Below are 22,180 nucleotides of genomic sequence, written 5' to 3'. Positions count from 1 at the left end.
TCTTCTCATGAGGTGGCCAAAGTATTGGAGCCTAGGTTCAGGATCTGTCCTTCCAGTGAGCACTCAGGGCTGATTTCCTTAAGGATTTAGCTGTTTTTAATACTGAACTTTAATTTTTTTATAACGCGGTGGCGGTGATGATGATAATAACAGTAATAATAGACAATGCCTGAGACAGAATTTGGTGCTGGAGTCCTGTTTCCCTGGGCTGGCTACTGTCTGAACTGAGGTGATTCCAAGAAGCTGAAGAGAGGGCATGCTAAACTAACCTTGGAAGAAGGATTAACTTACATTCTTGAGTCCTCTTAGATGTTCTGCCAGAAAGGAGCTGGTTGGCAAGATAACTTTTAAAACATCTTTCAGCTAAATTAGAGATCCGAAGGCAACATTTAGCATGAAAGGGATATCATGTGGGTTTCTGAGCCTCCCTTGAAACACTGGTGCGAAAGATAATTAATACTTAGGTTTACCCTCATCCATAAATTTCATTGTCTTATCTGAATTGGCAGTGCAATTTTCATGGAACCGTTTCAAGCAACCACATGTGAACACAAGAAAACAGACGGGAAAATTATTCCTACAGCATGTTAGAATGACATGAAAGCATTTCATAGCATGAGGCCAGGCCTCTTGGTGGGGGGAAAGGCTTGGAGCAGATTTCCAGCTGTGCCGAGTTTTGCCGAAGTCATCGCCATATGATATAGGTTTGACATAAATGTGACTCACATACTTATGAACAAGGACTGACGTTGACAGCCACAGAAGGTCGACACCTTCTATATTTCATGCAGAAAACAGGAAGCAGCTAAGATGCAAACTTTTCCACGTGGCATCCTTAGAGTTCTTCAGTTGGTTTTATTATGAAGGCGGGGGGAGACTCTGATGTCTCTACAGTGGTACCTTGGTTCTCAAACGCCTTGGTACTCAAACAACTTGGAACCCAAACACTGCAAACCTGGAAGTAAGTGTTCTGGTTTGCAAATGTGCTCTGTTTTGGGTGTTACGCTGACAATTTGAGTGCCACACTTCCATTTTGAGTGTTACGCTGAGGTTTGTCTGTTTTGGCTATTTATTTTCCTTTTTTGTTTTTTGCTGCTCTTTTTTTTTTGTCACTGTGTGGAACCCAGTTCAGCTACTGATTGCAGTACATTGTTGATTGCTTTCCTTTTATGGATCAATGGTCTCGTTAGATGCTAAAATTCATGTTAAATTGCTGTTTTAGGGGCCTGGAACGGATTTAACCATTTAACCATTTTGCATTACTTTCTATGGGAAATTGCATCTTGGTTTTGGAACGGACTTCCGGAACGGATTAAGTTTGAGAACCAAGGTACAGCTGTATACCCATCCTTTCTGCCATTATAAACCCAGAGCCTGACTTTCTAGGGGTTTTCTGCATTTCTACTAGACCCAAAATGTTTAAGCAACATGGACTAGAGTCACTTCATTCATTTCATAGTAGATCTGCCCCTGTATATAGGTGCTGGCCTTGTGTCAGAGTGGAGGGGGCACTCTTGGTAGATATCTGCTGCTTGGATGGCTGGAATCTTTCAACATTATTTGCTCTCTGAATTTAAGCTGGAAGAGAAGAGAGTTTTCATAATAAAAATTTCTTTTCCTTTCTTTCTTGGAGGCAGATGAGAAATGAGTGCTGGGGGCTACATCAGTTGAAGTGGATTTTATTTGGCCAGTCCACAAACGAAATTATTTTTCCTTTTGGGGAGATGAGATTTGAAAGTTTGTTTTTTTGAGGCGGAGGAATGAACTGGAAGAGGAATTGATTAGAGAAGATACATACCCCATCCTCAGCATGCGACCTGTGGTCAACTCACTTGTCTCTCAGCATCGCTAGGCACCTTCTGCTAAACAGGTGTTAAAACTAAACGATCTGGGGCTCAGACTCTTCCTGTGATGGGACACAGTGGGTGGTCTTGGGCAAGTCATTTGTTTCCACCAAGTCCAACCTTCTGGTCCGACAGTGGTTGTCTGTCGGCAAAATGCCTCTGGGAAGTTTATGAGTAGGTGTCAGGGAACTGCCATTGGAACGAGAGGAGGAGGCAAGGCTCCACTACGATGCTGGAGAGGGGCCAAGTAGGGAGAGAGTCAGGTCTCCTGTTGGGGAAGAAAATCAGCGCAACACCAGGGATGGAGGGGGCCAATGGGGGAAGCAGAGAGCAGGCTCAGAGACTCTTCACTGGACACCAGCGGGGAGAGCACAGGTCCTCCGCTACCCACGCCCTCCCTGCGCAGAAGACTTCCGCGCAGGGAGAGTAGGAGGAGACTGGGCATCAAACAACTTTTATGTTGGAAAAGGTTGAAGAAACGCCCACTGTCGGATTCTGCCAGCAACTGAACAGCCACAAAGTGAGGGGCTGTCCAGCCAGGAAAGGTTTAACCAGGCCACCTAGCCAGGAGTGGCGGCAACTTACACACGAGCAACCCCATATAACCATTACAGCAGGAGTCACTGGCAGCAAAGAAATATGAGTAGCTGGGTGGGAGGGAAGGCATATTGCTAGGTATGTGAGTTTCTGAAAGGAAAATAACAGTAAGAGCTAATGACAGGAGTCCAGCAATATAGGGCGGGGGAACAAACAATTGTCTGGGGGTGAGCTCCTTGTTTGGGGGAGCACTTGGCCCCGCCCTCTCTCTAGCGCCACCCATGATAGGAGCAGGCAGTGTGGGAGGGCAGCGCTGCAGAGTTTCCCTCTGTGGTGCTGCTGCCACTTAAATGGATAGTATGGGGCTTTAGGCTTCACAGGGACACCAGTGTAGTCAACCTGGTATTCCTGTCCATCCCCAAGGCCATCCGCGTTCTGCCGCTGCACCACTGGGGCAGGGGTGATGCCCCACAGCTGCCACATTGAAGCAACCTTTCCTTGTTTTACGTGAGGTTCCAAGTAAATGATATTCAGTTGTAAAGGTAAAGGGACCCCTGACTATTAGGTCCAGGCGTGGCCGACTCTGGGGTTGCGGCGCTCATCTTGCTTTATTGGCCGAGGGAGCCGGCATACAGCATGTGGCCAGCAGGAGTAAGCCGCTTCTGGAGAACCAGAGCAGCGCACGGAAACACCGTGTACCTTCCCGCTGGAGCGGTACCTATTTATCTACTTGCACTTTGACGTGCTTTCGAACTGCTAGGTTTATGATGGTGAATTCCTTTTGGGCATGCTGTGTGTGTGTGTGTGTGTGTGTGTGTGTTGAGGCACATAGCCTCAGATTTTGCAAAGTTGACTTGTAGGCCCGACACCATTGCTAATGTGTTGAGTTCTTTAGTTAGGGTGGTTGCTATGTTTATGGGGTCTGATGTGGTGACCATCAGGTCGTCTGTGAAGGTGAGATATTATTATACTAAATCAATAACAATAAGATAACTAAGGCTGCATATGAACTATACCTTTAAAGCACATTTCTTTCCCTAAAGAATTCTGAGCCCTGTAGTTTACCCCACACAGAGTTACAATTCACAGGAACCCATAACAAACTACAGGGCCCAGAATTCTTTGAGGGAAAGAAGCTTCTTTGAATGCGCTTTAAAGGTTATAGTGTGTATACAGCCTTGGCCAAGCAAAGGAGAATGAGGCAAGAGACTTGTAAATGCGTGCATTTTTTAAAGTGGCATGAATGATGTTTTAAAAAGCAGAGCGAGGGAGAAAATATGAACCCTTTCTGAAATACACAGAGAGGTTCTGGTGACACCATAAACCATTTGCTCTTTGCTCTCCCCAGGTTTATGATGATGTCACCAAGATTCCTTGAAGCAGGGTCCTTTTAATTCTTCATTGCCGCAGTCAGCTATAGTTTATTGGATAATGCATCTGCACACTTTTCAGGAACAATTAATCAGCGCACAAGTAAAGTCTACAGTGGGAGACACACTTCAGACGGGCTTTTTCTTGTTCTGAAATTCATAGTCAAATGGGTCATTTTTCAAAAACCATGAATGTTACAATCAAGAGACATTATAGAACAACAGACGCTGGGGACAAGATTAATTGATTAGCAGCCATTTTAGAGTTTTAGAACACTCGGCGATGTTTTAATTGAAAGGTACAGCAACTAATGCATCAGTTGAATGCAGCACAGTTTCATATCAGATGTAACAATGTTTGACATTTCGATTTTCTTCTTCCCAATTTACATAATGGAGAAGATTGTACTGTAAAAACACTGCTGCTGTAAGTACATTTTTGCTTGCACCTTTTCTTTTCAGGGTGGCAAAATTGATCCATGTTTAGAATGTGCAGAATTCTTAACACATGAAAGAGGTGTTCAAAGAACATAATGGCTTCTTTCATCTGAAGTATGAGATTAAGATGTGTTCTGGAGCGTAAATCTTTGAATAACTCAACTTGTGTATCTGCCTAAAATGTTGGCGCAACATCCTTTTTATTTAAGTGTTATGGTGTTTGTGACATTATACTGTTGCTTAAGCTAATTTGTACTCTGATACAATGAAATCTTTGTACAATCATGCATCTAGACAAACATGAATGAGCTTAAATAACCAACTTAAATAAGAAAAAGCCAGAAGCAGCTTAGTCATGCTGGCCACGTTACCTGGAAGCTGTCTGGCTCCCTCGGCCAGTAAAGCGAGATGAGCGGCACAACCCCAGAGTCGTCCGCGACTGGACTTAACGGTCAGGGGTCCTTTTACCTTTACCTTACCCAACCAGAACTTTGATCAAAGGGTTAGCTGGCTGAAAAACTGGGCCTTTGCAATCATGAAATTAACATTCACAGTGTGCCAGAATGTATGACTATTCACACTTCCCCATGGACACAAGGGCTAATAATGTTGCCCATCCTCTGTGTGATATGCATCAAAACCTGTTTAAGCATCCATATACCCTGCTAGGTGGATCATGTAGGTAAGACTGAAGCCCCCTGGGCATACTGCACAGGATGAAAAGCTTCCCTAAACACCAAGACCCCCTGCTAGCGTGTAAAGCAATGGTTGCTAGTGATGTATTTCACTGGGCAAAGGGACACGGGTGGCCACACTGCAGTGACAGAGGCAAGAGGGACCTGCACATGCAAACACACAGTTGCCAAGCAGAAGGTAGTTTGGTCACAGGCACAAGCTGCTGACATCATCAGGGGCAGCAACGTGTCCCACGAAAGGTCAGGTGTGAAGTCCTTCCTCCACTTCTAGCACCACTGGTTTCGATTAAGAACTGCCTTAATGGCAGGAGCATAAAAAGGCAGGATAATGGACTACAACCCTTCCGCTTGGCATCCAGTTTTCTGTGTGGAGGGAAGTTTTATATGAAGGAGAATTTGATCAAACATGCTGCCACCTGTTCCTTGAACTGGTACAACCCACATGCTGGTTTCATATGTCTGAGATGGGAGATAGAGAGTGAATTGAAGATTAATATTGGTGTTTTCATCAACCTGGGAGTAGGAATGATGGAGCCTTCTTGCATTCCCCTGGGTTCCAGAACTACTTGTCGATGAACACAGGAGCATTAATGGTTGAAAGTGGTTCAAAGGAGGTATTATTCACAAGGTGTAGGCACAGTTTAAGAAAAAGAAAATAAATTGTTTAATTTTTTTAAAAACACACAATTTCAATAGATAACAACAACAACAAACCCCACACCCACCTATTTCTTTTGTCACTTATCAGTAAGTAAAACTTTAGGTGTTGAAGTAATAAACCCTTCCCTGCAAAACCTGACTACTGTAGGCAAAAGTGGGTTGAATGTAGACCTCAAAAGACACCGTTCCTCTCCAGCAACCTTCAACTCTCTGGAAACAGCAACTCATGCGTGCAATTTGCAAAGTTCTTAAGACATCTAGTGTGGGGACTTGGTGGCAGGGGGTGTGGTGTGTATGGAGGGAGGAAGATGAGAACAGTGGGGTGGTGCAGGGAGCTTCGTGTGTGAATAGGTGCTTGGGGTGTGCATTATGGGTGACAACATGAACAGGGGTGCAAGGATGTCCTGTGCCAGCGCTGCAGCTCCTGCGTGCTTCTGCCTGGCACTGCCACCTTCTCCTGTCCTCCTTTTTGCTCTTCAAAATATGGCAACTTCTTGCATTCTTCCCTACATGGTTTTGAAAGGCAGGTTAAATATTAAATAACAATCTAGTTATTACAGATGGTGTACACAAAACCGAAACAAGAATTCTTCCAAACCTGGAAAGTACAACAACTACATTTAAATGCTAAAAAAAATTAAAATAAAGCAATTCACTCCCTTCAGTTTTCCTTTCTCACCTGAATTTGTTAACCACATTTCATCTAAATACCTGACACAACAAAACCAATTATTTACGCATTACTACAAAGCTGACTTGGATGGGGAAATGCTGTTAAACCTGTGTCAAGGAGAGTAACAAAAGTAGAAATATCGCACTGTTTGCTTAATGAGCAAAAGAAGAAGAAGAAGTGTGAAGGTGAAAAGACAGATTCTGGGTTGGAGTGACAAGGCGAGACGGTGTCTTGATCACACTTATTGTGGTGGTGGGGAGCTGGAAACACGGCTGTAAAATCAGCAAAGAACAGAACTGGGCATCCTGAGTTGTGGCTCCTCACGGCCGAAGGGAGAAGTGTCTCTGGCTTCTGTTGCATCTTTATCCCTCTGTTTCATGGGAACTGTCAGTTTGCTGCCGTAACTTTTAATTGGTTTATGAGTGACACAAAAGTCAAGTTGCTTACATCTGTTTTTGCTTTGCTTCCCCCCTCCCCACCACACTCTGACACTACATGAGCCATCTCTTCATATTCCTGATTGGCAGCTTCTTGGCATCTAGTTGGCCACTGTGAGAAGATGCTGGGTAAGTTGGGTCTTTGGCCCAACCCAGCAGGGCTCGTCTTACATCCTGGCTTTTCAGGATACTGCCTACTTTCCTTCATAATAATAATAATAATAATAATAATAATAATAATAATAATACCCCGCCCATCTGCCTGGGTTTCCCCAGCCACTCTGGGTGGCTTCCAACATGTATAAAAACATCATACAGTGGTACCTCGGGTTACATACGCTTCAGGTTACATACGTTTCAGGTTACAGACTCCGCTAACCCAGAAATATTACCTCAGGTTAAGAACTTTGCTTCAGGATGAGAACCTAAATTGCGCAGTGGCGGCAGTGGGAGGCTCCATTAGCTAAAGTGGTGCTTCAGGTTAAGAACAGTTTCAGGTTAAGAACGGACCTCCGGAACGAATTAAGTGCGTAACCAGAGGTACCACTGTAAAACACCAGACATTAAAAACTTCCTGCTACAGGGCTGCCTTCGGATGTCTTCTAAAAGTTGTGTAGTTCTTTTTCTCCTTGTCTTCTGATGGGAAAGCGTTCCACAGGGCAGGCACCACTACCAAGAAGGCCCTCTGCCTGATTCCCTGTAACTTCACTTTGTGTAGTGAGGGAGCTGCCAGAAAGCCCTCAGAGCTGGACCTCAGTGTCTGGGCTGAATGATGGAGGTGGAGACACTCCTTTGGGTTTCCAGGGTTGAGGCTGTTTACAGCTTTAAATGTCAGGACCAACCTTTTGAACTGAGCTTGGATACAGAGTGTCCCACAGGCCACTCCCAGTCACCTGTTTGGCAGCCGCATTCTGGATTAGTTGACGTTTCCAAGTCACCTTCAAAGGTAGCCTCACATAGAGTGCATTGCAGTAGTCCAAGTGGGAGATAACTAGAGTGCACAGACAGTTAGGGTTTCAGCCAGCATACCAGATGGAGCTGGTAGATAGCTGCTCTGGACACAGAATTGACCTGTGCTTCCATGGACAACCGTGAGCCCAAGATGACTCTCAGGCTGCGCACCTGGTCCTCAGTTACCCCATTCAGGACCAGGGAGTCCCCCCCCACTTGCCCGCCCCATGTCCCCCAGAAACAGTACTTCTATCTTGTTGGGATTCAACCTCAGTTGGTGAGCCAGTGTGGTGTAGTGGTTAAGAGCAGTAGACTCATAATCTGGGGAACCGGGTTCGCATCTCCGCTCCTCCACATGCAGCTGCTGGGTGACCTTGGGTCAGTCACACTTCTCTGAAGTCTCTCAGCCCCACTCACCTCACAGAGTGTTTGTTGTGGGGGAAGAAGGGAAAGGAGAATGTTAGCCGCTTTGAGACTCCTTCTGGTAGTGATAAAGAGGGATATCAAATCTAAACTCTTCGTCTTCTTCTTCTTGACAACCAGCCATCCTCCAACTGCCTCTAGACACTCACAAGGGACATTCACCACCTGTGTTGGTTCTGATTTAAACAAGAGGTAGAGATGGGTATCCTCTGGATATTGGTGAACACCCAGCCCAAACCCCCTGATGAGTGCCCGGGACTTTCTCCTCTTTCCCCCAGAATGCACATCTTGGCTGTTTTGGCGTCCTCCTCCTACAGTCTCCCTTCCCAGGACACGTCCTCCCTCTCAGGAACATAGATGCAATGTGGCAGCTGAAAATTAGCATAGATCATAAAAGGGCTTTAGTTTCTTTTTAAGCACGCAAATGCTACCCTTCCTTCTATAACTGCAGTTTTGTTGTCTCTGTGTATGAAATAATAAGCGACTGTCTTTAAAACTGGCAGCAGCCTGCTTGTTTTACTTTAATATAGACAGGAACTACAATTTGAACTTGCCTCCCTTTGAAAGACCTTGTAATATGTATTCCGTAAGTGGATAATGACAGTGCGTGTATGCAGTTGTGTGTTTGTTTTTAAAAAATGCTGTCTTGTATCTAAAACTCTCATTACCTTACTGTTGCTTATCTGAACAGATATTCAGCTTCATTGTGTGTTTATTTCCTACAGTACCGTTTCAGTACAGACTAGTCCATCTTCTGTCCAAGACTGCTTCCCCTAAGTTCTGTTTAATAATAAATAGTAATAATAATAATTTAGTTATACCCCGCCCTCCCCAGCCAAGGCCGGGCTCAGAGCGGCTTACAAGCAATAATAAAAACAAGTTGAATGATTACAGCTTAAAAACAAAATTAAAATACAACATTCAAATATTGAAACATTAAAACATTTTAGCATTGCATGTGAAGACAGCCTGCAACCTGGTATCTGGTTTTCAACATGCAGACTTTGGGAGGAAGGAGTTAAGAGCAGACCTAAGTATGAATGAACTTCAGGGGGCTCTGAGAAGGATGCCTACCAACGGATACAACCCCAAACCTTTGCATTACCTTTTGGCTGACTTTGAACCAGACCACAATAGCCTCATGCCTAGGCAACCATAACGATGGTACATGTATTACAGATTACTTCTTCAGTGTGGATACTTATGGACAGACGTCCAGCCATTTCCTTCCCCAAGGTTATATGTGAACATCTCCTCTGCTTGGATGTCCTACGGGTCTTTAGGGTGACTTAGATTGAATGGCAGCTGCCTATCTAAAAGTATAAGGCTTCATTGAGAGTTGCTGGGCTGACATCAGATTACCCAACTAAACATGACTTCAGTTCATATGATAATAATGTCTGCCCACCTCTTTCTCCTGAACCACCCCATCAGTGGAGTCAGAAAAGGTGCCATCAAGAAACAAAGGAGGAGACAACTATGCTTGATTCTGTGATCTGGTGCCCCCCTGCCAGCAGTGCCCCATATCAGTTAGGAAATGACTCTGTCAGTGCAGTCAAAGGCCATCATTACATAAGCAGCTAGTAGACCAGTTCTCCCCTTGCCCTGTCTCCTACTTCCAGTTCTGAAAGTGTCCAGCTTTAAACTGCAAACTGGATGGAGAGGCTCTCTGTTTCATTCAAAACAGTTGTAGTCCTAAGAGCTTCCAGAAGGGAGCTGCTGCAGGAAGGGGTGAGTCTTCATGCAAGAGCTGTTTCAAGAGGAAGACCTGCGAAGGAAGAGTCATTCTCTGATGGCCAGCAGGAGAGGGTTGGTTTCACCTGTGTTGCTACACCCTCCAGTCCTAGCAGCCTCTATAAGGGAGTTGCCTAATGGATATTTTGACTTGACAATTAATAAGCTGTATGCTTACTTAAATGTCTATATATATTAAATATATTGTTGATTGTGTGTGTTATATTGCAGTGATATCATACGTCTTATTATTGTTGATATTACTTTAGACTTTGATTTTTCTGTGAACTGCTTTGATGACAGTTTTTACCATGGAAAATTTGGTATAGAAATAAACTGACAATGACTACGCTTATGTATTTTTAGTATTTCTTTTGGTCAGTCAGCTAGGAACATTTTGTGGAGAAAAGCAATATATAAATCTAAGAAAACCAAGCCCTGTCAGGCATTTTTGAAAGGCACAGGCATCATGCTACAAAAAAGTGGCAGCCCTTGAAGGACCATGTACGGTACCAAGGGAACACCATTATTATTATTATTATTATTATTATTATTATTATTATTATTATTATTATTATTATTATTATTATTATTCTGCCCTTCATCCACAGATCTCAGGGTGGTTCACAACATAAATTTACAATATAAAACCACAAAATGCATAATAAAAATAAGAACAACAACAAACCAATGATCTCCCCCTCCCACGACATATTTAAAAACACGAGCTGGAAAGAGCGATGGGAAATTCCAGCTTTCACTCATCCCCTCACTCGGAAACAGGCTACATTTCCATTTCCATTTGGAAAGCGTCTCACTAGTTTTAAAATAATGGTCATTATTCATCTGAAAAAAGAAGGAAAGCCCAAAGATGCATTTAGTCAAAATAATACATTGGAGGAGGAAAAGCTTGAAGAGGAATATCCTTAACCAGCTCATTTGCAACCCAACAAAATCAAACGGTAGGGGGAAAATCCTCAGTAGATTTGGACAGCACAGCAATAGCCTTTATGCTTGGAAATTTATGGGCCATGGACAGTTTATAAGAAACGATGTAGTTCATCAGTGAGCCAAACTGATGGAACACATGGGAGCATTCGGCAGAGGAAGTTGAGTTTTGGAATAATACTTACTTTGATAGAGTTGTTTTGTTAGCTAAGTAAAACAGTAGGGAAGCCTATGGCCACTTAGGCTTCAAACATAAATATATATTTATAAGTCACCCAGCTGCTTAATTGAGATCCCTAATGTTTTCACAAAGTATATCTTATCCAAAAAACAATAAAACCAGAAAACAGAAGCGGCGGCCAAGACTTGCTCCAGGCTGAAGTTCGATTAATCAGTCAGCGGTTGCTAGGAAGTAACAGAATGTGACTTAAGGACCAGATCTGGATCAGGGCACGGAGCTCAACAGACAGTCTAATTCTGGAAGCTCTTGAGAAGGAAACTTCACGGACACTGGAGCGTCTGGGTGAAAAGGATGATTAAACACAAATTAATATGGTAAATTTAATTTCAAGCTGATGTCGTAAGCGGTATGGTATTCTCCTGGATTTGGAGTGGATGGGCAGGGCATAGAAAATAAACAAAGAAGTAAATTGCCTGGGATCCAAAGGGTGCCTGGTGGGCATCTGCACATGCTCAGAGGCTCTGAAGGTTTCAGCTTCTGACTGGAGCTACGTATGGTGCCACAGAGGGTACCGCTGCTTTCAGCATCATTTGTGATGTGTGTGTGCTGTGCTTGGCTGGTTAATTTTCCAAGTCTGCCATTTTTGAAAGAAATACATTTTCAGTTCTGACAAAAGAAACAGAATCTGTTCCAAGTCAAATGTTTGAGTACATATGACTTGCAGCAGTGACCTCCAAGTGTAAATCTGGACACATCAGGTTTGTTGCCAGAATATTAGCAATGGCCTCTACAGCAGAAAGGAACTAATGTCTGGCTCATGTTCTATCTGTTTTTGAGGGATGAATGGGAATTACATAAGACCTGAAGTAACAAAATGTGAGAAAGGTGAAAGCAAAGCTGACTAAATGCCACAAGGATTGTGCAGAAACTGACTAAAAATCACATGTAAAATTCAGGTGTTTCAATTAAATTTCAATTAAATGTGGAAATACCCAAACCCGACTCATGAATGCGAAGCCTGCTATTTTTACCACTCCAAGTGGCAATGAGTAGGAGAGCACTCTTACATTTTGGAGATAATATTTGTGTCAGGGTAAGTGTACATTTTGTAATGAATGAAATGATTTAAAAAAAAAATGACAGGAAAGGGAATCCTATGAAGCATCGTTTAGTAGCTCATTTTCATGTTGAATGGTTAGACTTGTCTCATCCCTGTTGTTTTGTTTGAATTCTGAACTTTTCTTGTTTCACTATAAAATAAACTTTAATTCAATTCTTCATTTAAAATAAATTATGAAAGCCATTTACTCTTCACAAGTAGGAAAGAGACATCTTGGGGACTTTTTCCAAATCTCCGCTTTGTTTACAAAGGGGAAAAAAATACAATTTCCCTGGATGCTTCCAAACCTTCTCACATGGAGGTTAAACAGGAGGCGGCTCATTAAATTTGAGCAGAGAACTGGAAAATGAGATTTCACACTCCTGGGATGGGGGAGCTGGCATGTTTGGGGTTTCACAAAATCTTTTAAAGATATTTGGCAAGTTGCGTGCATGGTTCATGAAATATTGTGGGGCTTAAGTGAAAATATTATTGCAAGTCCTCTCCAACTGGAGTTAATTGGGTTTATCTACTCAATCAAAGGGTAGATTTCATGATAGGAAGCTCACAGGTTTTCAATTAGGCATAGGCCCTTAATCAGTAAAGATTTGCTGCCAAACCATGCACTGTTTAGAGAACAGGAACAGAAAAACACCATAAGTCAGTAGGATCCATGATAGAACTAGCACGTGTTCAGCAATTGCTTTAAAACAGGGGGAAATGCAGGTAGTTACCTTCCTCACAGGTAGCTAGGTAATGGAAGTGAGAGACAAGGCCTGCCAATTGCACCCACTTTCCCTACTTTCACTTCATTTTGAAATCTGTCTTGAGTTGAGTTTGACTAGATAGGGTTAATGGTTAGGGGAACCATGGTTTAAGAATGTTGTTGTTGTTGTTTAGTCATTTAGTCGTGTCCGACTCTTCGTGACCCCATGGACCAGAGCACGCCAGGCACTCCTGTCTTCCACTGCCTCCCGCAGTTTGGTCAAACTCATGCTGGTAGCTTCGAGAACACTGTCCAACCATCTCGTCCTCTGTCGTCCCCTTCTCCTTGTGCCCTCCATCTTTCCCAACATCAGGGTCTTTTCCAGGGAGTCTTCTCTTCTCATGAGGGGGCCATAGTACTGGAGCCTCAGCTTCAGGGTCTGTCCTTCCAGTGAGCATTCAGGGCTGGTTTCCTTCAGAATGGAGAGGTTTGATCTTCTTGCAGTCCATGGGACTCTCAAGAGTCTCCTCCAGCACCAGAATTCAAAAGCAACAATTCTTCAGTGATCAGCCTTCTTTATGGTCCAGCTCTCACTTCCATACATCACTACTGGGGAAACCATAGCTTTAACTATACGGACCTTTGTTGGCAAGGTGATGCCTCTGTTTTTTAAGATGCTGTCTAGGTTTGTCATTGCTTTTTCCCCAAGTAGCCAGGCGTCTTTTAATTTTGTGACTGCTGTCACCATCTGCAGTGATCATGGAGCCCAAGAAAGTAAAATCTCTCACTGCCTCCATTTCTTTCTTTAGCTAGAATTACTAAAAATTCAGGGCACAGTTCAGCTTGAATAGACTTATGATTGCATTAAAATGGGAGTGAGATTTTATTCTACCTAAACTTTTCCCCAATGGTTTATTTATTTATTTGAGAAAATAATCCAGAAGTAGCATACTCTCCAAGTGTCCCAGTATTCCAGGGACAGTCCTGGAATTACGAAGGCCACACCAGCTCCTGATTTGATCCCAGAATGTCCCTATTTCCCTTGCTAGTGCGGCCAAACTCCAAGAGCAGGAGGAACTGGCGCTTGTCCCCAGTAGTGGTGGCAGCAGCAGCAGCAGCAGCAGCAGCAGCAGCAGCGAGGCAGCACCCCCTTTGTCTCCCCATGGTCTCTCCTTTGTAGCTGCTGCTCGTAGCAGCTGAAGGAGAGCAGGCAAGGAGGAGGAGAGGTTGCCGCCACCGTGGCTTAGCCCCCTTGTGATGTGCCACCCTGGGCGGGAAGGAAGGGGAAGCAGAGAGGAGCGCAAGGTGTCTCGATTATTATTTTTTAATGCTTTGTCCATCTGCGTCTAATCTTGCCCCTTTCTAGAATTTATTTATTGTTGTGTGTTTTCTTAGGGTGTGTGTGTGTGTTATTGCTGTTGTTGCAGTTATTTTTATATCTTGTTTTATATATCCCAGTACATTTCTGAGCACAGTTCAAAGCGTTGGTACTGACCTTTAAAGCCCTAAACAGCCTCAGTCCAGTATACCTGAAGGAGCGTCTCCACCCTCATCTTTCAGCCCAGACACTGAGGTCCAGCGCAGAGGGTCTTCTGGCGGTTCCTGCATTGTGAGAAATGAGGTTACAGGGAACCAGGCAGAGGGCCTTCTCGGTAGTGGCGCCTGCGCTGTAGAACATCCTCCTACCAGATGTCAAAGAGAAGAACAACTACCAGACTCTTAGAAGACATCTGAAGGCAGCCCAGTTTAGGGAAGCTTTTAATGTTTAACAGACTATTGTATTTTAATACTTCATTGGAAGCCGTCCAGAGTGGCTGGGGAAACACAGCCAGATGGGTGGGGTATAAATTATTATTATTATTATTAATTTTGAGGCTTATGATTTATGTGGAAATTTTTAAATTTGGTTGTGTACTTTTTGATGTTTTGTTATGTTTGTGGTTATGTCATTGTTTTATATGTTGCATATCGAAAGGAGGCATACAAATAAATGATGGATTGATTATTTCCTATGGCCACTGGCTGAAAAATCATTTGAACCAAACTGAAATTGTAATAAACACAACCAAAAAGCTGCTTTTCCAGGAGAAGAGGGTTTGAAACCAGAAATGTAACATATGCAGCTTTTAAAATGGTGAATCAAATGTAAATATTTAATAGATGAATTATTGGGCCCTGCTGTGAGGATGTTTACAACACCTTGAATAGCTCTGATCACTATATGCTTTAAATGTTAATTCACAACCTGCATTTGTCACATATCTGCTGCATACAGATGCCAGGCCATTTTCTCCCATAATATCTCCCCAGTGGCCTTGACCCTGCAGAAAATGGCCTGGAACATATATCTATGTGCTCAACTTTATGTCTCTTATAGGGTTGCCATATTTCAAACAGTGAAAATCCGAACAGAAAAGTTGTGGTTTTTTGGGTGGACACTGCTGCTGGCTGCAGTATTCCGGATGTGTCCAAGAAATTCCAGATGTATGACCACCCTGTCTCTTATCTTGTCCTCTTTCATTAGGAAGAAAAATGCCCCTACATACATGTGCTTTTTTCCCCACATAGGAAATAATGGATTTTGTGGATCTTTACTGGCTAAGAAAAGTTCATGCCCATTTTAGCACACCACTGAATTCACACAGGTTTTTTGAAACTTCTACAATGTATGAATGAAAGAAAGAATGGGACGTGGGTGGTGCTGTGGTCTAAACCACTGAGACTTGGGCTTGCTGATCAAAAGGTCGGCGGTTCGAATCCCTGTGATGGGGTGAGCTCCCGTTGCTTGGTCCCAGCTCCTGCCAACCCAGCAGTTCAAAAGCACCCAAAAAGTGCAAGTAGATTAATAGGTACCGCTCTGGCGGGTAGGTAAACAGTGTTTCCATGTGCTGCTCTGGTGTCGGTGTTCTGTTGCGCCAGAAGCGGCTTAGTCATGCTGGCCACATGACCTGGAAAAACCGTCTGTTTAAGCGGACAAACACCGGCTCCCTCGGCCTGTAAAGCGAGATGAGCACCGCAACCCCAGAGTCGTTCGCGACTGGTCTTAACTGTCAGGGGTCTCTTTACCTTTACATAGTATGAACTGGAGCAGAATATTCAGGGCCTAGAAGAAGAAGAAGAGTTTGGATTTGATATCCCGCTTTATCACTACCCAAAGGAGTCTCAAAGCGGCTAACATTCTCCTTTCCCTTCCTTCTCCACAACAAACACTCTGTGGGGTGAGTGGGGCTGAGAGACTTCACAGAAGTGTGACTGGCCCAAGGTCACCCAGCAGCTGCATGTGGAGGAGCAGGGAAGCGAACCCGGTTCCCCAGATTACGAATCTACCGCTCTTAACCACTACACCACACTGGCTCCTCAGCACATGTAGAAGTTAAGGTTAAGCTCAACACTTCTGTGGATTTCTACAGGCCCAGTGGAATCCTGTTGCTTACCTATTTGAAGGCATGGTCATCAGTAGCAGATGGCATGGTGGGGTAGAGATGCTTAACATTCCCAACAGCCAGTGTCATAATGTGGTTTGCCAGTGCAAGGGGGGAATGCGCACCCACTGTGGGCGATGCACCCCTTGGCAGGCAAATCCCCCTGATGCCTGCAGAGAGGAGCACCAGGCGGTGCTGTTCTGCCTCCCTCCCTCTGTCTGAGCCTGCTCACCATCCCAGGAATGTGAGGAGTGAGCAAGCGCTGGCCTGCTGGCCATTCAGCAAGGGGGCCAGGGATGTGGCAGGAAGACCAGGTTGGACTTTGAGGCCCAGAGACCCAAACAGCAGCAACTCAGCTGATGGTAGGCCAGTAAGTGTATCCTCCCAACCACGATGACTGCTACTACGGATAATGTGAAAAGGCACGGTATGAAATGAGGGCTGTGCAAGTTGCTTTTGCTCTGGAGCATGAATAAATTGTATGGTTCATAGAGAGGGGGGAATGAATGGTGAAATGGGAGCATGCACAGACTAAAGGTCAAAGAGCGAGTTGGCAGTAAATCACACTGTTCAAAGTTGGAGTTAACTCTTTCTTAGCAGAAATAGAATTTTCACAGATCTGGCTGAGTGTCAGGTCCAATGAGAACAGCAGCTCACATCCTGTATGAATCAGTTACCGAGACTGAAAGTCTCTGCCGTCCCACAACTATCTAAGTCCACCCCCCCGCCAGGGCTTTCCCCAAGCAATCAGAGACTGACCCTGCATACAGCCTGTTGCAGCTCTCTGTGTTTCAGCCCTCTTCTTGTTCTGGGAGGCAGGAGAGGAGAAGGGATTGTAGCAGCAGGAGGGGGAGATAATCATGACTCTTCAGCAGCCTGACTTATCTCTGCTTCTTGGTTTCGAAGGTGACCCGGAAACTACAATTAACCCAGAATGCGGCAGCTAGACTGGTGACTGGGAGCAGCCACTGGGACCACATAACACCCGTCCTGAGAGATCTGCATTGGCTCCCAGTACGTTTCCGAGCACAATTCAAAGTGTTGGTGCTGACCTTGAAAGCCCTCAATGGCCTCAGCCCAGTATACCTGAAGGAGCGTCTCCACTCCCATCGTTCAGCCCAGACACTGAGATCAAGTGCCGAGGGCCTTCTGGCAGTTCCCTCATTGTGAGAAGCCAAGTTACAGGGAACCAGGCAGAGGGCCTTCTCGGTAGTGGCGCCCGCCCTGTGGAATGCCGTCCCACCAGATGTGAAGGAAATAAGCAGCTATCTTATCTTTAAAAGACATCTGAAGGCAGTCCTGTTTAGGGAAGTTTTTAATATTTACTGTTGTATTGTTTTTAACACTCGATTGGAAGCCGCCCAGAGTGGTTGGGGAAACTCAGCCAGATAACAAATAACAAATTATTATTATTATTATTATTATTATTATTATTATTATTATTATTATTATTATTTCCCTCCTCCCATTTCTGCCTCTAATTCTGGACTTCTCTCTGCCACCGACTCTCCCAGCTCACTAAGCCTTGTTACGTCTTCAGCTTCCAACACCTGCCCTTCCCCGTCTTCTCCCTGTGCCCACTTCTTGTTGTTCCCCCACCACTCCCCAGGCTCTGAACCTTCTTCCCTTGGTGGTTTCCCAGCTAGTTCCTCCCACCATTCCTCTGCGTCCAACCAGCCCAGGACACTAACCATCCCCTGCATAGTCCTTTCACGCTGTCTGAATATATGCCTGTGCACAGGACTGGCCTGGGACATTTTGTTTGCCACTTGAGCCTAAACAGAAAATGGTGACCCCTTCTCCACATCTGCCATCCACTGAAGTACCCTGCTGCTCCCACCGAAGCTGCCGCCTCCTGGACCCATGGAAGCTGCCCCGTGGGGAGAAAAAAGGAGGCTAGGGAGGAGCAGGCAGCAGAGGTGGTGAAGCAACTGTCCCAACTGTCCCTCAATCTGATGCCTGAGGCAGCAGCCTTGCTGTGCCTCATGGGTGGGCCAGCTCTGCTTGTGGATCTTTGCTGGAAGGACTTTGGGAAATCTGTAAGAACCTTTTAGGGATGGGGGGAGAAATCTATTAAGAAACAAAAACTGAAAGCCAAAGGAGCACATGGGAGAAGTGTACTGAATATCCCCTCTTCCTGCCCCATGCTTGTGTCTGTGACGTTAACATATGAGAGTGCTGGAGGTGAAATAGTTAAACAGGTTACCCAATCAGGACCCAGGGGGTGGAGTCAGAGGGAATATAAAACCAGCTCTGGGAGGGGCGAAGGGGGGAGTTTGTTGGGAGTTGGGTGGTTGGTTGGAGTGGGAGTGAATTGGGATAGAGTCTGTGGGGAGGTTGAGTTAGTGTAGCGAAATAAGCTGAGTCAGGAACAGTTAGGAGCTAGGAAGACAAGTCAATATCTGAGAGGTGGTTTAGTGAGGGAGAGCAGGTAGCGGAAGTTACAGGTCTGGATAGGCACCCCATGATTGTAATTGACTGAGACCGTTTATTAAACCACACGCTTGAGTGGTAGGGCCTGGGTGGTGGCAGCGAGAAATAAAGTGATGGCACAGGGCTCAATAGACGGTGAAACGTCTGGGGACCCTGTGTGATCGCCACAGTGTCCACCCAAAGTTGTTCTCTCTCTCTCTCTCTCTCTCTCTCTCTCTCTCTCTCTCTCTCTCTCTCTCTCTCTCTCTCTCAGCATATGCCATGAGTTGATGCTCTAATAGTAGTAAGAGGGATTTCCAGATGAAGCACCACTTAGAGCTGCTTCTGGTGTTGTAAAGGAGGAGCGCTAAGTAGGAAACACCATGAGCATGGCACGTACTTAGTCTCATATGACACTGTGCATTTTTGTTTCATTGTGATCATGTGCCAGGAAACTCCCGGCCAACTGCAGTTTCCCAGCACAGTGAAACATATGCATGTTTCAATTGCCACACATGATTATTCCGTTTCCACTCTCCCCTGCCCACCCCAACCCCCAGCAAGTAGTGATATTCATGTAGATAACTTGTCACATTTGTAGTGGCCCTTAGGAGAGAAGCAACCAAGCAAATCTGTTTGATCAGACCTTTCCCACTCATTATGTCGACTGCTATCTGCATTAAAGCTTTTAACCATTACGTACACCACAGAGCTAAAGCTATTGTTAACTTAGGTGATGGATTACAATTGAGAATGTTAATGTTACGTAAAGGAACACTTTTAATGTATGTTGCTGTAAAATAAACAAGGTCATCAAAATTAAATGGGATGTCAATGGTCTACGAAGATCACAAAGTAAACAAAAGTTCTTAAAATAAGCATGAAACCTGAATACCCCTGAGATTGTCGTGTATCAAAGACATTTGTTTATATGAAGTAAAGAGAAAATTACTTACTGGTAATGTTGTTTGTCATAAGTCTACATCTAGGCCCATCAGACTGCAAAAATCCATCATGATGAACAATGCTGTGTCTACTTCTAAGAGGAGGCAAGGAGAATGTGAAAGTGACTCATTGCATTCATTTTTTTTTAAATATAATATTATGGGCTTGTAGCTTATTCACTGGCAAGTCCAAACAATTGCCATTTAGTTCTACTGTAAAATAATCAATAATCCACTTTAATGCTTTCCAATAACACGTCAGATAAGTCCAAATGAGGTTCATTGGGCAAAAGCATATTGACAACAAGTTTGTCAGCTATAAACAAATTATTTTAAAGGCCATGCTGTCATTACATTTCTTTATTCTAATTTTTAAAATGTTTGCAGGGAGGCACAAAGAAAAAGCCAATGGGTGCATTTTTTTAATAGGAAAAGATTCAGATATCGCTCCCAGAACATACCCAAAGGTTCACACATCTTGTACCATATTTATTTGACTACTCTTCAACTGAGTTTTATGCAGAGTAGACCTGTTGAAATTAATGGGCCCAACTTAACCATGCTAATTAATTTTAATAGGTCTACTCTGAGAAAAGTTAGTTGAGTACTACCCAATGTATTTAAAGCATTTTCCCACTCCAGAACATGGTCTCCAGAACATGCCCTGAAGACGTCCAACTCCCATTAGCCAAAGCTGCCACAGGGATGATGGGCATTGCAGTGCAAAACATCTGGAGGGCACCAGGTTAGGGATGGCTTGTTTAGAATGTGTTTCTCAGGTATTGAAGAATGAGATAGGCCTACTGGAGTATGTGGACGTGAACCAGAAGACTAATGTAAAGATTATAATTTTTGGTAACAACCTTCAAATAGCCTTCAGAAGATGCCTCAGTGCCTGTGTTGGGACTCTGCCATCAAGGGCAACATTAGGCATGTACCTCCCGAAAAGGCTGCTTCACATCCCTTAATGTCAGCCATCCATGCATACCTTGGCAAGAGGTTTGTGGACTGACTGTACTAGTTGTTTCCTCTAGGAAAAATGAACCTTTGGTTTCCTAACCCATATGTTTTGGGGGTGGGTTAGTATTATTTTTTAGCTTCCTACACCGAAACCCAGGGAAAACCCAAGATAACGCAGTACAGGATGAAGTAAAATCTAGAATGTGAAATAGCTTAGTGCTTTTACTATTCCCGATTAAGTTATATCCAGTTAATGTGTGTGCTTTTCCTCCTGAAATTTTACACATGCATGGCTACATTCCAAAATATATCAATGAGAGTTCAGAACACAAATGCCAGTTTTCTCTTTTGTAAATCTGCTCCTTTTACATTGTGATATGTTCCATGTGGTCATTCATTATAATTGCAACAGAAGTGGGATAAGTATGTTTTTTTGCACAAAACAAAACAAAAAAAGGAGAGGGGCATGGGGAGGTCACCCATGGAGGTGATGAAATTGACCCATGGGAAGAAGGGGGTATTTAATCTCCCATTGCTGATAGGTTAAGTGTATCTTAGAGTTGGACAAGGAGCCAGCCATGAAGGGAGGTTTTCTGTTCAAGATAAATGAGTTCCCTTCCTTCACGAGGCCATTCCCTTGGCTACCTGATTTCTTTATGACATCCTGGCAGCCACTCCAGTTTGTCTCTCACTGTGAGACAGTCAGCACCACACTCCGAGCACTGCAGGAAAAATAAACTCATCCAAACCAAGTAAAACACTTGGAAAAACATTGTCATGAATTGTGGTTCACTTGAAAGTTATGCATAAAGGGTGTTTTTTTTTAATGTGGTAGGGAAGGCAAACCATGTGGAGACAGGCACTTCTTTATTCAAGTTCCTTTGAGCTTCTTCGAAGGATGCTGGCTTGGAAAAGGCACATGAATGCGGAGGCTGAAATTAAAGGGAACAAAATCAGTTGAGTGCAAGCTATGTTAATTTGACCACAGATCACTTGACCTTGTCCAGAGAAATGTTCAGACGGGACTGTGCGCACATGAGGTTCCCTCCAGAAATCAGATTCTTGGGCAGAAAGTGTGCAGGATGTGAAAATGTAACTGTCACTTTCTTTGGTTCCACTTTGGTAATCTTCATACGGCCAAAAATAACTCCACCCACTCAAGAGTAGAGCTGGGTTCTTCTTCAACATGCAGACAGGATGGTGATGATGTCTGTGAGAAGTGGGAATACAGGTCCAGCTGCCCGGGCGCCCCAAATTCTGGGACTTTGGTTTCCTCAGTGGGCAACTTATAATATGTGACTGGCAGTTTAGAGAAGAAACTGTGCCGGTAATAGCGATGAGGATAATCATTTTTCAAAGACACATCTAGGGACTTACAGAACAACCTAGCACCAGTGGCGTAGCGTAGGGGGTGCAGGGGGGCCCAGCAGCACCGGGCGCAACATCTGGGGGGTAGGGTTAGGGGGCTCAAATCCACGGGTTAGGGGGCACAAATCCACGGGTTATGGGGCGCAAATTACTTGCCTTGCCCTGGGTGCTGACAACCCACGCTACGCCACTGCCTAGCACAGGGAAGACTTAAGGCTTTGCATCTATGAGCTGTGTGTGAAATCTTCACAACCCACGAGCAAGTCATGTCGGAAGCCACAGAATGATGTCCTCTTTGGTTCTGGACCAAATGTGAAGACATATTTCCAGAACAACTGTTTGTTTATTAATTAAGATGTTTGTTAACATTCACAACTG

General features: G+C 44.3%; 1 long non-coding RNA gene across 1 annotated transcript in view; it reads left to right on the top strand.

Moving 5' to 3' along the window:
* LOC309367387 overlaps positions 1-21,666 on the top strand; it is a 45,348-nt gene extending 23,682 nt beyond the window's left edge. Inside the window, exons 2-3 of the long non-coding RNA XR_014167118.1 lie at positions 18,805-18,922; positions 21,270-21,666. This is a non-coding gene — a long non-coding RNA (uncharacterized lncRNA). The remainder of the gene's footprint in view (positions 1-18,804; positions 18,923-21,269) is intronic.
* The last annotated feature ends 514 nt before the right edge of the window (positions 21,667-22,180 follow it).

Source organism: Podarcis melisellensis (assembly GCF_964234715.1).
Source record: "Podarcis melisellensis genome assembly, chromosome: 3".
Classification (NCBI taxonomy): Eukaryota; Metazoa; Chordata; class Lepidosauria; order Squamata; family Lacertidae; genus Podarcis; species Podarcis melisellensis.
This window is presented reverse-complemented; position numbering and strand designations above follow the sequence as displayed.